Source organism: Oncorhynchus keta, unplaced genomic scaffold (genome assembly GCF_023373465.1).
Source record: "Oncorhynchus keta strain PuntledgeMale-10-30-2019 unplaced genomic scaffold, Oket_V2 Un_contig_8484_pilon_pilon, whole genome shotgun sequence".
NCBI classification, from domain to species: Eukaryota; Metazoa; Chordata; class Actinopteri; order Salmoniformes; family Salmonidae; genus Oncorhynchus; species Oncorhynchus keta.
In genome coordinates, this window is record NW_026290077.1 from 26,753 (window position 1) to 41,895 (window position 15,143).

The 15,143-nt window shown below is 53.9% G+C and overlaps 1 protein-coding gene across 1 annotated transcript in view; it reads left to right on the forward strand.

Annotated features, from left to right (window-relative positions):
* Window positions 1-15,143, forward strand: part of LOC127926845 (staphylococcal nuclease domain-containing protein 1-like) — a gene marked incomplete at its 5' end in the record, with an annotated part of 287,826 nt that overhangs the window by 26,273 nt on the left and 246,410 nt on the right. The window lies entirely within an intron of this gene.

Sequence of the window (15,143 nt, forward strand, 5' to 3'; positions counted from 1 at the left end):
GGGATGGTAACGAGACCCGTAACATAACTTATGCAACGTATACTAGTGAAAAAGTAAGTGAGAACGAAAAACCACAGACAACTAAATTACCGTCAAACACTCATGGTTTATTTTTAAACACACTGTAAAGGGGGGCGGGAAAAGGGGCTGAACTGGACCCAAGGAAAGAAACGAATATCCAAAAACACCCCTAAGCTAGACTAGCCTACTTCGATATAGCTAACTAACTAACCAAAAATACAGCAGGTGGTCCACCCAGTTCTAACTAGGGTATATAGACAAAGTATTCCTACGGGTAGTGTATGCCCATGGGCAACTTGTCTTGGTACCCCCTTTTCCCACCATCAAACAAATAGTCAAACACCATAAAGGTGTTATGGGCCAGTGTCATGACACCTCCTAGCTCCATGTTATACCAGCGTCACCTCTCCTAGCTCCATGTTATACCAGCCTCAGCCCTCTTAGCTCCATGTTATACCAGCCTCACCTCTCCCAGCTCCATGTTATACCAGCCTCAGCCCTCCCAGCTCCATGTTATACCAGCCTCAGCCCTCCCAGCTCCATGTTATACCAACCTCACCTCTCCTAGCTCCATGTCATACCAGCCTCCCAGCTTCTAGCTCCATGCCATACCAGCCTCCCAGCTCCTAGCTACATGCCTCCTCCAAGCTTCGTGCCATACATGCCTCCTAGCTTTGTGCCATACATGCCTCCTAGCTTTGTGCCATACCAGCCTCCCAGCTCTTAGTTCCGTGCCATACCAGCCTCCTAGCTCCATGCCATACATGCCTCCTAGCTTTGTGCCATACCAGCCTCCCAGCTCTTAGTTCCGTGCCATACCAGCCTCCTAGCTCCATGCCATACCAGCCTCCTAGGTCCATGCCATACATGCCTCCTAGCTTTGTGCCATAGATGCCTCCCAGCTCCTAGCTCCGTGCCATACCAGCCTCCCAGCTCTTAGGTCCGTGCCATTCCAGCCTCCTAGCTCCGTGCCATACCAGCCTCCTAGCTCCGTGTCATACCAGCCTCCTAGCTCTGTGCCATACCAGCCTCCTAGCTCCGTGCCAGCCTCCAGCCTCCCAGCTCCGTGCCATACCAGCATCCTACCAGCTCCGTGCCATACCAGCCTCCTAGCTCCGTGCCATACCAGCCTAGCCTAGCTACCAGCCTCCGTGCCATACCAGCCTCCTAGCTCCGTGCCATACCAGCCTCCTAGCTCCGTGCCATACCAGCCTCCTAGCTCCGTGCCATACCAGCCTCCTAGCTCCGTGCCATACCAGCCTCCTAGCTCCGTGCCATACCAGCCTCCTAGCTCCGTGCCATACCAGCATCCTAGCTCCGTGCCATACCAGCCTCCTAGCTCCGTGCCATACCAGCCTCCTAGCTCCTAGCTCCGTGCCATACCAGCCTCCTAGCTCCGTGCCATACCAGCCTCCTAGCTCCGTGCCATACCAGCCTCCTAGCTCCGTGCCATACCAGCATCCTAGCTCCGTGCCATACCAGCATCCTAGCTCCGTGCCATACCAGCCTCCGTGCCATACCAGCCTCCTAGCTCCGTGCCATACCAGCCTCCTAGCTCCGTGCCATACCAGCCTCCTAGCTCCGTGCCATACCAGCCTCCTAGCTCCGTGCCATACCAGCCTCCTAGCTCCGTGCCATTCCAGCCTCCTAGCTCCGTGCCATACCAGCATCCTAGCTCCGTGCCATACCAGCATCCTAGCTCCGTGCCATACCAGCATCCTAGCTCTGTGCCATACCAGCATCCTAGCTCCGTGCCATACCAGCATCCTAGCTCCGTGCCATACCAGCCTCCTAGCGCCGTGCCATACCAGCCTCCTAGCTCCGTGCCATACCAGCCTCCTAGCTCCGTGCCATACCAGCCTCCTAGCTCCGTGCCATACCAGCCTCCTAGCTCCGTGCCATACCAGCCTCCTAGCTCCGTGCCATACCAGCCTCCTAGCTCCTAGCTCCGTGCCATACCAGCCTCCTAGCTCCGTGCCATACCAGCATCCTAGCTCCTAGCTCTGTGCCATACCAGCCTCACCCGCTGTGCCTCACAACACCCATTCCTCAACCACTGGGTGCCATACAACAGGGAACTGACAGGAGGGAAGAAAGGAGAGGGTGCAGAGAGAGGGAAGGAGAGAAGCAGGGAGAAATACAGAGATGGAGAGAGAAAAAGTGGATTCGCCAACTATCTACAAGTTCAATGAAATTCAATTCCTGAGTGAAATTAAGTAGCAATGGGAAGAAATTGACACAAGCTCTGACCTGCCGCCCACATGTGTTTTTATAGTCAATTCATTAAATTGAACTTTTGATGAAATGTATGTATTTTCTGGCTGTTGACCGGTAGGTTATACATATATATATTTTTTTTTTGTAATCAGTTTTTGTCCTTTCATGATAACAATGCAGAATTACATTTGGCACTAAACAATAACTTGTCAGAGATTAATATACAGTACCAATCAAAAGCGCGGACACACCCAGCCACTCATTTGAATGGGTAGGTGTGTCCAATCCCCCGACCGGCACAGTACAGCTACCCTGGGGCGGCAGGGTAGCCTAGGGGTTAGTGTTGGACTAGTAACCGGAAGGTTGCAAGTTCAAACCCCCAAGCTGACAAGGTACAAATCTGTCGTTCTGCCCCTGAATGTACAGGGAATTTGTTGTTACTCTGTCCTACCTTAAACATACAATCTCTAAGCTGGAGGTGCCTCCAAAAGCCTTGTTTCTGTAAATTATACTTGGACCGTAGTTATTCAAAAGAGGTGAACGAGTTTTCTTGATATAGACAGCCAAATGTTCTTTTTCCCCTTTCTATACCAACCTTTCCAGAAAACCACGTGTCCCCCTGTTTTCAATGTCAGGTTGTTCCACAACGAAGCAGAGTTTGTCAGGAAAGGTGAAGATGTCTCTCTCTCTCATGTATCTGACTCCATATATTTTTTTGTATGGGACATTATTGGATTCTGCAGTCCCACGTTTTGTTAGCTCAAATAATTTGATGTTCCGAACGGGGCATTAACTTCTTCCTCCATATCCACCCAAATTGGCCTCTTTAGAGTTCTCCGTAAAGAGAGCCTATTTGGGCAGCTACAAAGGCTTCTTGATATAATTGCATGTCGGGGAGCTTTAATCCTCCCTTGTCAGTCGTTTTCTGTAATCTCTCTAGTTCCATCCTGGCCCTTTTCCCGGCCCAAACAAACTCCGTAATCACTTTCCTTCTGGATGTAAAGGTATAGACAGGTAAGGACAGTGGTAACATGCTAATGACCATCTGTATAACCTGTATCCTACACCATAATAAGATTTGTAGCTGATCCCAGCTCTTACACTGGACTTGAATTTTGTTCAGTAGTTGGTCAAGGTTTTCAGAAATCATCTTCTCTAGACCAGGATTTAATGCGATCCCCAGGTACCTCATGTTAAGGACCCATTGAAACCTCCAGCTGAGGAAGTCATTTCTCAGACAATGTTTTGATAGCGGCATTACTTCAGATTTGGTCCAGTTGACTTTATAGCCTGATATCTCTGAAAATGCATTTATTAAGTCCAGTTAAGGCCATATGTTGGGAGCCTGACATTATTAGTAATATGTCGTCTGCATAAAGCAGTGGTTTATTCTCTCTACCTTCTATATTATCCCCTTTTATTAACTGATGCAGCCTAATGGCTTCGGCTAATGGGTCTAATGCTATAATAAATAGGAGGTGCGAGAGACAGTCACCTTGTTTCGTGCCTCTTCCTACTGAAAATGGAGATGATCGTAGTCCGTTAGTGACTACTATGGATTTGGGGTCATTGTACAGAAGTTTAATAATATTCTGAAAGCCCTGTCCAAATCCGAATGTATTTATAGTATAATGCAGGTAGTCCCAGCCCACCCTATCAAAGGCTTTCTCTGCGTCTAGGGAGAAGGCTGCCACTGAAGTATCCAGATATTTTGCCTTCCAGATGACATGCAACAGATTGTCAGATGAAGTTCTGCCTTTCACTAATCCCACCTGGTTTTCTGGATTTATGATTGTCTTAATGATATGGTTCACCCTCATAGCCAGTTTGTAAACTATTTTCCATCACAATATATTAAGGAAATTGGAAGGTAGCTCCCTCACTCATGGGGATCCTTTCCCTTTTTGGGGATTAGGATGTTTGCTGCATCAAGGTGGGAGCTCACCTGTGTCAATCGATGTGTTCAATGTTTTCAATATTTATGGGCTTTGCTGCTCTGCAAACCTTTTGTAATTGGACGGTCGATCCAGTTCCCGTCTTCCTCTTTTAGTTTAGGAAGGTTCAGATTCTGAAAGAAAGCCTCTGCTTTGTGCATATCTAAAGGACTGTCTGAAGTAGAACGTTCCTGATAGAAGTCTCAAATTATATTGTTTCTTTATGATTGGTGTTACGAATCCCTTTTGGCCCGACAGTCTAGGGGGGATGGTAATGAGACCCGTAACATAACTCATGCAATTTATAATAGTGACAAAGTAAAAGTGTGAAAGAAATAACCACGACAACTGAAATCTACCGTCAAACTCAGGGTTTATTAATAAACACACAGTGATGGGGGGAGCAGGAAAAGGGGCTGAGCTGGACCCAAGGAAAGAAACAATAATTATTCAAAAACACCCCTAAGCTAGACTAGCCTATTTCAACACCAGCTAACTAACTAACCAAAAATACAGTGGGTGGTCCGCCCAGTTCTAACTAGGGTATAACAAAGTTTACCTACGGGTAGTGTATGCCCATGGGCGACTTGTCTTGTTTCCCCCTTTTCCCACCAGTAAACAAACACCTTAACCAAAAACAATACTCATAGGTGATGACAAAGTGCTAAAGAGAGTTTAATACACAAAGAGAGAGTGAAACACAGAGACGAAACACAGAGACCTACAGACATGGCATTTACAGAGAGATTGAGCTCTAGAGCAAACAACGGACAGGGTTTTTAAACCAAGGGAAAGGAACTGTGATTGGGTAGGAAACAGGAGGAGGTGTGTCTTCTGATTGATGATTGTTGACTGATTGGGGAGTGATGATTTTCACCTGTGAGGGGAGAAGGAGAGGAAAGAAACACACACACAGGATACTTGTATCCGTAACAATTGGTAATCAGCTTGCCTGTCTTTTTTCTGATTCCACCTATTTGCCGATCTGTTTCTCTGGATTTCCATTGACTGGCCAACGGTTTTTCTGCCTTTTCCCCTGATTCATACCATCTCTGCTTCAACCTGTACAGGGAATTTTCAGCCCGTATTTGGTTTTCGTCAAGTTTACCAGAGAAATGTTGTTCGGATTGGACCAATATTACCCCTCCAGCGTTTTAAGCTCTGTTTCAAGTTGATCCATTTTCTGTTCATCTTGTTTGTTAATAGGAACTGATCATTGTATTATTGCTCCACGTATGTATGCTATAAAAGCTTCCCAGACATGTACCTGTTTTTCAAAGAACATTGTAATATTCTAAGCATAAACACTCAATGAGAAGGTTATTCACAACATAGGAAGTTTTCCTATCAGCCGCCATGTGTATCTTCCATACCACACTACTCAGATGGTTTGGCCTCGTTAAAGTCTGCGACACTCTTCTTTGGGTCTGTAAAACAACCTAGTGATCCTCTCACAGTAACCCAGAACACTGCAGGGTAGTGCAAGGAGTATTTCAGTCCCCATTTCATGCACGTCTCTCAACTCTATGAACGCATTTCTGTCGCCCTGAACCTCCTTGGAAAAGTCAGGGAAACTCCACCTTTGGCCCTTTCCAGTGGAAAGTAAATAAATAATAACATCCTCCAGTGTGTCCTCAACTAGACTGCGTAAAAGGTCTTTCATACACTCCGCCATATTTATGTGGATTTCGAGAACCCCTCTGATCCGAAGTGTGTTTCTGTGACTAGCTTTCCTGGTATTGAACTCATTCTTCCAGATTTTCGATCACAATCTCAATTTCTTTCAACAGTGTGGTTTAGGCGGGTGTTCTTGTCCTCCAATGTTGATATCATCTCTTCAGCATTTGTAACTTGGTTGTGGAGTGTGTCCACTTTTGTTTTCAGTGCGCTCACTGTATGTTGTATTTCAGCCACATCCTTGCCCTCTTTTGCAATTTTCTCTTTGATATTTTTGTTCATTTTGCGAATCTACTTTAGAACTGGGTCACCAGGCTGTTCTCCTCCACCATTTTTGTTGCTAGTAGCTGCAGGTAGAGGCAACATTTTCGTGTTTTTTTGTCAAAAGTGTCTGCTTTTTGTGTGTTTCTAAGTCTTTTTTTCCATGTAACCGATATCTTGGACAAGTAGTTAACAAAATGTGAAACTAGGCGTTGAATGATTGGGTTGGAGCTACACAGCCCCTTTAGTTAGATGCTGCTCTTTGCAACATTGTCGCGGGAAGTCGACAGGTAGGCTATATTAAGTACAGGCTATGTGTAGCAAAGCAACCCCCGCCTCCTCTTCCTCGCTAATCCAATCACACATTCTCTCAATGCCCATTTAAAGGCACATTTAAAAGCCTCTCTGACCGTCTTCTCACTTCACTGTTTGTGACTTGCAATTGAAGAAGAGTGGGAGAGAAGGGGTTGTAGGTGGAAGGAAGAGAGGGGGAAGTAGAGAGGGATGTAGGGGGAGGGGGAAGTAGAGAGGGATGTTGGGGGAGGAAGAGAGGGGGGAGTAGAGAGGGATGTAGGGGGAGGAAGAGGGGAGGGGACAAGTGATTGAAAGGAAAGAAGAGGGCAAGGAGAGATGGAGAAAGTGATTAAAAGAGCGGGTGGGAGGGAATTAAAGATTTAGAAGGGAAGGGAGTGAGAGGGAATGATAGAGGGAGAGAGATTGTCTGAGTGTTTTCATCACAGGAGTGAAGTTGTCTGCTTGCATAAAACATGGAGCTGTCTGAACCACAGTGCTCAGTAGCACATATGCTCTGCTCTGGCCATAGGTGATTTGTAGAGCAGCTATTCCAGGGCACCTATGTGTGTGTGTGTCTTTTTTGAGAAAGTGTGTGTGTAAATGACTGTGTACGTTTGTGTGTGTGAGGGAGGATTGGGCAGAGGAGGCTGGGACGGGGAAGGGCCGTATTTCATCCAGCGCATCGCTCATCGGGATCACCGATTTTAAAACATTACATCTTATGCACGTGGCTAGCCAGCACTACTGAGCAGAGCTGTGTGTGTGTGTCCATACGGGGGCTGGGTAAAGGGTCTGGCCCCATAGGGTAGCCCAGCACTACTGAGCAGAGCTGTGTGTGTGTGTGTGTCCATACGGGGGCTGGGTAAAGGGTCTGGCCCCATAGGGTAGCCCAGCACTACTGAGCAGAGCTGTGTGTGTGTGTGTCCATATGGGGGCTGGGTAAAGGGTCTGGCCCCATAGGGTAGCCCAGCACTACTGAGCAGAGCTGTGTGTGTGTGTGTCCATACGGGGGCTGGGTAAAGGGTCTGGCCCCATAGGGTAGCCCAGCACTACTGAGCAGAGCTGTGTGTGTGTGTGTCCATACGGGGGCTGGGTAAAGGGTCTGGCCCCATAGGGTAGCCCAGCACTACTGAGCAGAGCTGTGTGTGTGTGTGTCCATACGGGGGCTGGGTAAAGGGTCTGGCCCCATAGGGTAGCCCAGCACTACTGAGCAGAGCTGTGTGTGTGTGTGTCCATACGGGGGCTGGGTAAAGGGTCTGGCCCCATAGGGTAGCCCAGCACTACTGAGCAGAGCTGTGTGTGTGTGTCCATACGGGGGCTGGGTAAAGGGTCTGGCCCAATAGGGTAGCCCAGCACTACTGAGCAGACCTGTGTGTGTGTGTCCATACGGGGCTGGGTAAAGGGTCTGGCCCCATAGGGTAGCCCAGCACTACTGAGCAGAGCTGCAGTGTGTGTGTGTCCATACGGGGCTGGGTAAAGGGTCTGGCCCCATAGGGTAGCCCAGCACTACTGAGCAGAGCTGTGTGTGTGTGTGTCCATACGGGGGCTGGGTAAAGGGTCTGGCCCCATAGGGTAGCCCAGCACTACTGAGCAGAGCTGTGTGTGTGTGTGTCCATACGGGGGCTGGGTAAAGGGTCTGGCCCCATAGGGTAGCCCAGCACTACTGAGCAGAGCTGTGTGTGTGTGTGTCCATACGGGGGCTGGGTAAAGGGTCTGGCCCCATAGGGTAGCCCAGCACTACTGAGCAGAGCTGTGTGTGTGTGTCCATACGGGGGCTGGGTAAAGGGTCTGGCCCCATAGGGTAGCCCAGCACTACTGAGCAGAGCTGTGTGTGTGTGTCCATACGGGGGCTGGGTAAAGGGTCTGGCCCCATAGGGTAGCCCAGCACTACTGAGCAGAGCTGTGTGTGTGTGTCCATACGGGGGCTGGGTAAAGGGTCAGGCCCCATAGGGTAGCCCAGCACTAGAGCTGAGCAGAGCTGTGTGTGTGTGTGTCCATACGGGGCTGGGTAAAGGGTCTGGCCCCATAGGGTAGCCCAGCACTACTGAGCAGAGCTGTGTGTGTGTGTCCATACGGGGGCTGGGTAAAGGGTCTGGCCCCATAGGGTAGCCCAGCACTACTGAGCAGAGCTGTGTGTGTGTGTCCATACGGGGGCTGGGTAAAGGGTCTGGCCCCATAGGGTAGCCCAGCACTACTGAGCAGAGCTGTGTGTGTGTGTCCATACGGGGGCTGGGTAAAGGGTCAGGCCCCATAGGGCAGCCCAGCAATTCCACCTGCCTCAGCTAATCAAAAGCTTGGTGATTAGTTGATACGTTTAATTGAAACAGTTGTGTTAGTTTGGATTTGATCCATATTGAAAAACGCAGACCCAGGTTTTATTGTCCTTATGGTGTCCCTGTGTCTCTCCCATCCTCACCCTCTGTCCTAGAGAGAAGGACATCCCTTAGTGAAAGCAGTTTACTTTAAGCTTGGCTTTCTCTACCCCTCTCTCGGTCTTATACAATACTTGCCCAGCCACTCACTCGGTCAATCCCAGGCCAAAACATGTCTAAAAATACTGGGGATGCTGCTGGACTGACTGTTCCCTTCCTCCTTGGAGCCGGGGCGGAACGTACACTGGGCAATTTAAATGCTAATCTAGGGACTATTTACTTGCTATTAAGAGGTAATTGAGTCTTCATCCTCTGTGGCTCTCGCCATGCCGCGGGTTCAACAGAAAATCTGTTTTTGTTTTGTTAGAGGAGGGGTGAGATGAGAATTGTCAGTGTGTCCTTGTGTGTGGGAAGTTTTGCTAACACAGCATTGCTAGGAAATGTGCGTGGGTGTGTGTTTGCGCGCTGGTTAGTCAGTCAGTGCCAAAATGAGGACCCAATCATCACAAACTTGACCCCCGGTCCACCTTTTCCCCTCTCTTCTCTAGTCCAATCATGTCGGATGTGGTTAGCATAAAGATCAATCAGGATTGGCGGGAGCCTCCAGATTACTTTAAGATGACTCTGAGACTTTTTGGACAGGAGGCTGATGTTGCTTTGTTAGCACAATGTTGTTGGGTGTAGCGCCCAGCAGAACCAACAAACTCTGAGTTTACATTAATCAACAGGGTGGAGAGAGGATAGCGGGAGGTGTGTGTGTGTGTGTGTGTGTGTGTGTGTGTGTGTGTGTGTGTGTGTGTGTGTGTGTGTGTGTGTGTGTGTGTGTGTGTGTGAGAGATGCTGCACGCATTGGATAGAGGGATACAATGAGTGAATGTGTGATGGAGTTTTCATGGGTGTTGAGTGTGTATGATTTGCTTGTGTGTAGTTTGCAAAGTTGACTTAGTTTACGTAGATATGAGGGTTCTTGTCAACAGCCACAGAGGAGGAATGCTGTTTGCTTGTTGAAGAGCCCTGCACCATGCTCACTCCTCAAGTGTGTGTGTGTGTGTGTGTTTGAAGTCCTGACGTGAGGAGAAGACAAAGAGGTGGCGTCTCGATTGAAGCTCAAGTTGCTTTCCACTGAAGGCATCATCCCAGACATCAAAGGTTCCTAGCCAAGCGCCAGCTACAGTAGCTGCATCGGCCCTGCACTCAGAATACAGAGTCTAGCCTAGCACACACCTCACCACTCAGCATACAGAGTCTAGCCTAGCACACACCTCAGCATACAGAGTCTAGCCTAGCACACACCTCAGCATACAGAGTCTAGCCTAGCACACACCTCAGCATACAGAGTCTAGCCTAGCACACACCTCAGCATACAGAGTCTAGCCTAGCACACACCTCAGCATACAGAGTCTAGCCGAGGACACACCTCAGCATACAGAGTCTAGCCTAGCACACACCTCAGCATACAGAGTCTAGCCTAGCACACACCTCAGCATACAGAGTCTAGCCGAGGACACACCTCAGCATACAGAGTCTAGCCGAGGACACACCTCAGCATACAGAGTCTAGCCGAGGACACACCTCAGCATACAGAGTCTAGCCTAGCACACACCTCAGCATACAGAGTCTAGCCTAGCACACACCTCAGCATACAGAGTCTAGCCGAGGACACACCTCAGCATACAGAGTCTAGCCGAGGACACACCTCAGCATACAGAGTCTAGCCGAGGACACACCTCAGCATACAGAGTCTAGCCGAGGACACACCTCAGCATACAGAGTCTAGCCGAGGACACACCTCAGCATACAGAGTCTAGCCGAGGACACACCTCAGCATACAGAGTCTAGCCGAGGACACACCTCAGCATACAGAGTCTAGCCGAGGACACACCTCAGCATACAGAGTCTAGCCGAGGACACACCTCAGCATACAGAGTCTAGCCGAGGACACACCTCAGCATACAGAGTCTAGCCGAGGACACACCTCAGCATACAGAGTCTAGCCGAGGACACACCTCAGCATACAGAGTCTAGCCGAGGACACACCTCAGCATACAGAGTCTAGCCGAGGACACACCTCAGCATACAGAGTCTAGCCGAGGACACACCTCAGCATACAGAGTCTAGCCGAGGACACACCTCAGCATACAGAGTCTAGCCTAGCACACACCTCAGCATACAGAGTCTAGCCGAGCACACACCTCAGCATACAGAGTCTAGCCTAGCACACACCTCAGCATACAGAGTCTAGCCGAGGACACACCTCAGCATACAGTCTAGCCTAGCACACACCTCAGCATACAGAGTCTAGCCTAGCACACACCTCAGCATACAGAGTCTAGCCTAGCACACGCCTCACCACTCAGCATACAGAATCTAGCCTAGCACACGCCTCACCACTCAGCATACAGAATCTAGCCTAGCACACACCTCAGCATACAGAGTCTAGCCGAGGACACACCTCAGCATACAGAGTCTAGCCTAGCACACACCTCAGCATACAGAGTCTAGGACACACCTCAGCATACAGCAGCCGAGGACACACCTCAGCATACAGAGTCTAGCCGAGGACACACCTCAGCATACAGAGTCTAGCCTAGCACACACCTCACCACTCAGCATAGTCTAGCCTAGCCAGCCTAGCGCCCACCCACTCAGCATACAGAGTCTAGCCTAGCCGCCTCACCAGGCATACACACCTCACCACTCAGCATACATAGTCTAGCCTAGCACACGCCTCACACCTCAGCATACAGAGTCTAGCCTAGGACACACCTCAGCATACAGAGTCAGAGTCTAGCCTAGACACACCTCAGCATACAGAGTCTAGCCGAGGACACACCTCAGCATACAGAGTCTAGCCGAGGACACACCTCAGCATACAGAGTCTAGCCGAGGACGCACCTCAGCATACAGAGTCTAGCCGAGGACGCACCTCAGCATACAGAGTCTAGCCGAGGACGCACCTCAGCATACAGAGTCTAGCCGAGGACACACCTCAGCATACAGAGTCTAGCCTAGCACACACCTCAGCATACAGAGTCTAGCCTAGCACACACCTCACCACTCAGCATACAGAGTCTAGCCTAGCACACGCCTCACCACTCAGCATACAGAGTCTAGCCTAGCACACGCCTCACCACTCAGCATACATAGTCTAGCCTAGCACACGCCTCACCACTCAGCATACAGAGTCTAGCCTAGCACACGCCTCACCACTCAGCATACAGTCTAGCCGAGGACTCACCTCAGCATACAGAGTCTAGCCTAGCACACGCCTCACCACTCAGCATACAGTCTAGCCTAGCACACACCTCACCACTCAGCATACAGGGTCTAGCCTAGCACACACCTCACCACTCAGCATACAGAGTCTAGCCTAGCACACACCTCACCACACAGAGTCTAGCCTAGCACACACCTCACCACTCAGCATACAGAGTCTAGCCTAGCATACACCTCACCACTCAGCATACAGTCTAACCTAGCACACACCACACCACTCAGCATACAGAGTCTAACCTAGCACACACCACACAGCATACAGTCTCGCCTAGCACATACCACACCTCACCACTCAGCATACAGTCTAACCTAGCCTAGCACACACCACACCTCACCACTCAGCATAAAGAGTCTAGCCTAGCCTAGCGCACACCACATCTCACTACTCAGCATACAGTCTAACCTAGCCTAGCACACACCACACCTCACCGCTCAGCATACAGAGAATAGCCTAGCCTGCGCACACCACATCTCAACACCCTCACCTCACCACACCGCCTCTCAGCTTACCCTCACCACACCGCCTCTCAGCTCACCCTCACCACACCGCCTCTCAGCTCACCCTCACCACACCGCCCCTCAGCTCACCACACCACACTGCCCCTCAGCTCACCACACCACACTGCCCCTCAGCTCACCACACCACACTGCCCCTCGGCTCACGCGCTGCCTCACGCGGTGCCCCTCGGCTCACGCGGTGCCCCTCGGCTCACGCGCTGCCCCTCGGCTCACGCGCTGCCCCTCGGCTCACGCGCTGCCCCTCGCCTCACGTGCTGCCCCTTGCCTCACGCGTTGCCCCTAGCCGCACGCGTTGCCCCTCGCCTCACGCGCTGCCCCTCGCCTCACGCGCTGCCTCACGACGCTGCCCCTCGCCTCACGCGCTGCCCCTCGCCTCCTGCGCGCCTCACGCGCTGCCCCTCGCCTCACGCGCTGCCCCTCGCCTCACGCGCTGCCCCTCGCCTCACGCGCTGCCCCTCGCCTCACGCTGCCCCTCGCCTCACGCGCTGCCCCTCGCCTCACGCGCTGCCCCTCGCCTCACGCGCTGCCCCTCGCCTCACGCGCTGCCCCTCGCCTCACGCGCTGCCCCTCGCCTCACGCGCTGCCCCTCGCCTCACGCGCTGCCCCTCGCCTCACGCGCTGCCCCTCGCTCACGCTGCCCCACACGCCTCACGCGCTGCCTCGCCTCACGCGCGCCCCTCGCCTCACGCGCGCCCCTCGCCTCACGCGCTGCCCCTCACCTCACCCTCGCCCACTGCGCCGCCACCCCTCACGCCCCTCACCCTCCCTCACGCGCGCCCCTCGCCTCACGCGCACTGCCCCTCGCCCTCACCCGCCGCCCCTCGCGCCTCACGCGCCGCCCCTCGCCTCACCGCGCTGCCCCTCGCCTCCCCTCGCCTCACCGCCCCTCGCCTCACCCCGCCGCCAGCTCACCACACCACACTGCCCCTCAGCTCACCGCACCACCTGCCCCTCAGCCTCACCACACCACGCTGCCCCTCACCGCCCCTGCCCTCACCACGCTCCTCACCACACTGCTCTGCCCCTCACACGCTGCCCCCCCGCCCCTCCTCACGCGCTGCCCCTCACCGCCCCTCGCCTCACCGCCTGCCCCTCACCGCGCCGCCCCTCACCGCGCTGCCCCTCACCGCGCCGCCCCTCACCGCACCGCGCCGCCCCTCCTCACCACACCGCGCTGCCCCTCGCCTCACGCGCTGCCCCTCACGCCCCTCGCCTCACCTCACCGCGCTGTCCCACCCGCCGCCGCCCCTCACCGCCGCCCCTCACCGCACCGTCCCTCGCCTCACCACACCGCGCTGCCCCTCACCGCACCGCGCCGCCCCTCGCCTCACCACACCGCTCCTCACCACACCGCTGCCCCTGCCTCACGCGCTGCCCCTCACGCCCTGCCTCACTCACCACACCGCGCTGCCCCTCGCCTCACGCGCTGCCCCTCACCGCCCCGCGCCTCACCGCGCCGCCGCCTCACGCGCCCCTCGCCTCACCGCGCCGCCCCTCACCGCCCCTCGCCACACCGCTGCCCCTCACCGCCGCCCGCCTCCCCTCGCCCCTCACCGCACCGCCCCTCGCCTCACCACACCGCTCCTCACCACACTGCGCTGCCCCTCGCCTCACGCGCTGCCCCTCACCGCCTCTCGCCTCACCACGCCGCCCCTCGCCACACCACACCGCTCCTCACCACACCGCGCTGCCCCTCACCGCGCCGCCCCTCGCCTCACCACACCGCTCCTCACCACACCGCGCTGCCCCTCGCCTCACGCGCTGCCCCTCACCGCCCCTCGCCTCGCCTCACCGCGCTGTCCCTCACCGCCCCTCGCCACACCGCGCCGCCCCTCACCACACCGCTCCTCACCGCACCGCTCCTCACCGCACCGCCCCTCGCCGCACCGCCCCTCACCGCACCGCCCCTCACCGCACCGCTCCTCACCGCACCGCGCCGCCCCTCGCCTCACCACACCGCTCCACACCGCGCTGCCCCTCGCCCACGCGCTGCCCCTCACCGCCCCTCGCCTCACCGCGCCGCCCCTCACCGCCCCTCGCCACACCGCGCTGCCCCTCACCGCACCGCCCCTCGCCACATCGCGCTGCCCCTCACCGCGCCGCCCCTCACCGCACCACGCCGCCCCTCGCCTCACCACACCGCTCCTCACCACACCGCGCTGCCCCTCGCCTCACGCGCTGCCCCTCACCGCCCCTCGTCTCGCCTCACCGCGCTGTCCCTCACCACCCCTCGCCTCACGCGCTGCCCCTCGCCTCACCGCGCTGCCCCTCACCACACTGCCCCTCGCCTCACCGCACCACACTGCCCCTCACCTCACCACCCCTACTTGCTCACACATTAACTTTTCAAACACACACATTCTCTTTCAAACACACACGCTCAGCCAACTCTTGAGTGCAAGAGATAAGCATGCATCGCCTCACAGCTTTCCTATAACAAGCCCCCCTATAGCACCCCTGCCCTCCAACCCTCCCATCCTCCCCCAGGCTGTTCTTTTAATCCACTACCCAGTGAAAAGACCCACTGCAGTTAATAGTCATGAATAGCAAGGTCAGCGCCAGGGGACGGCCA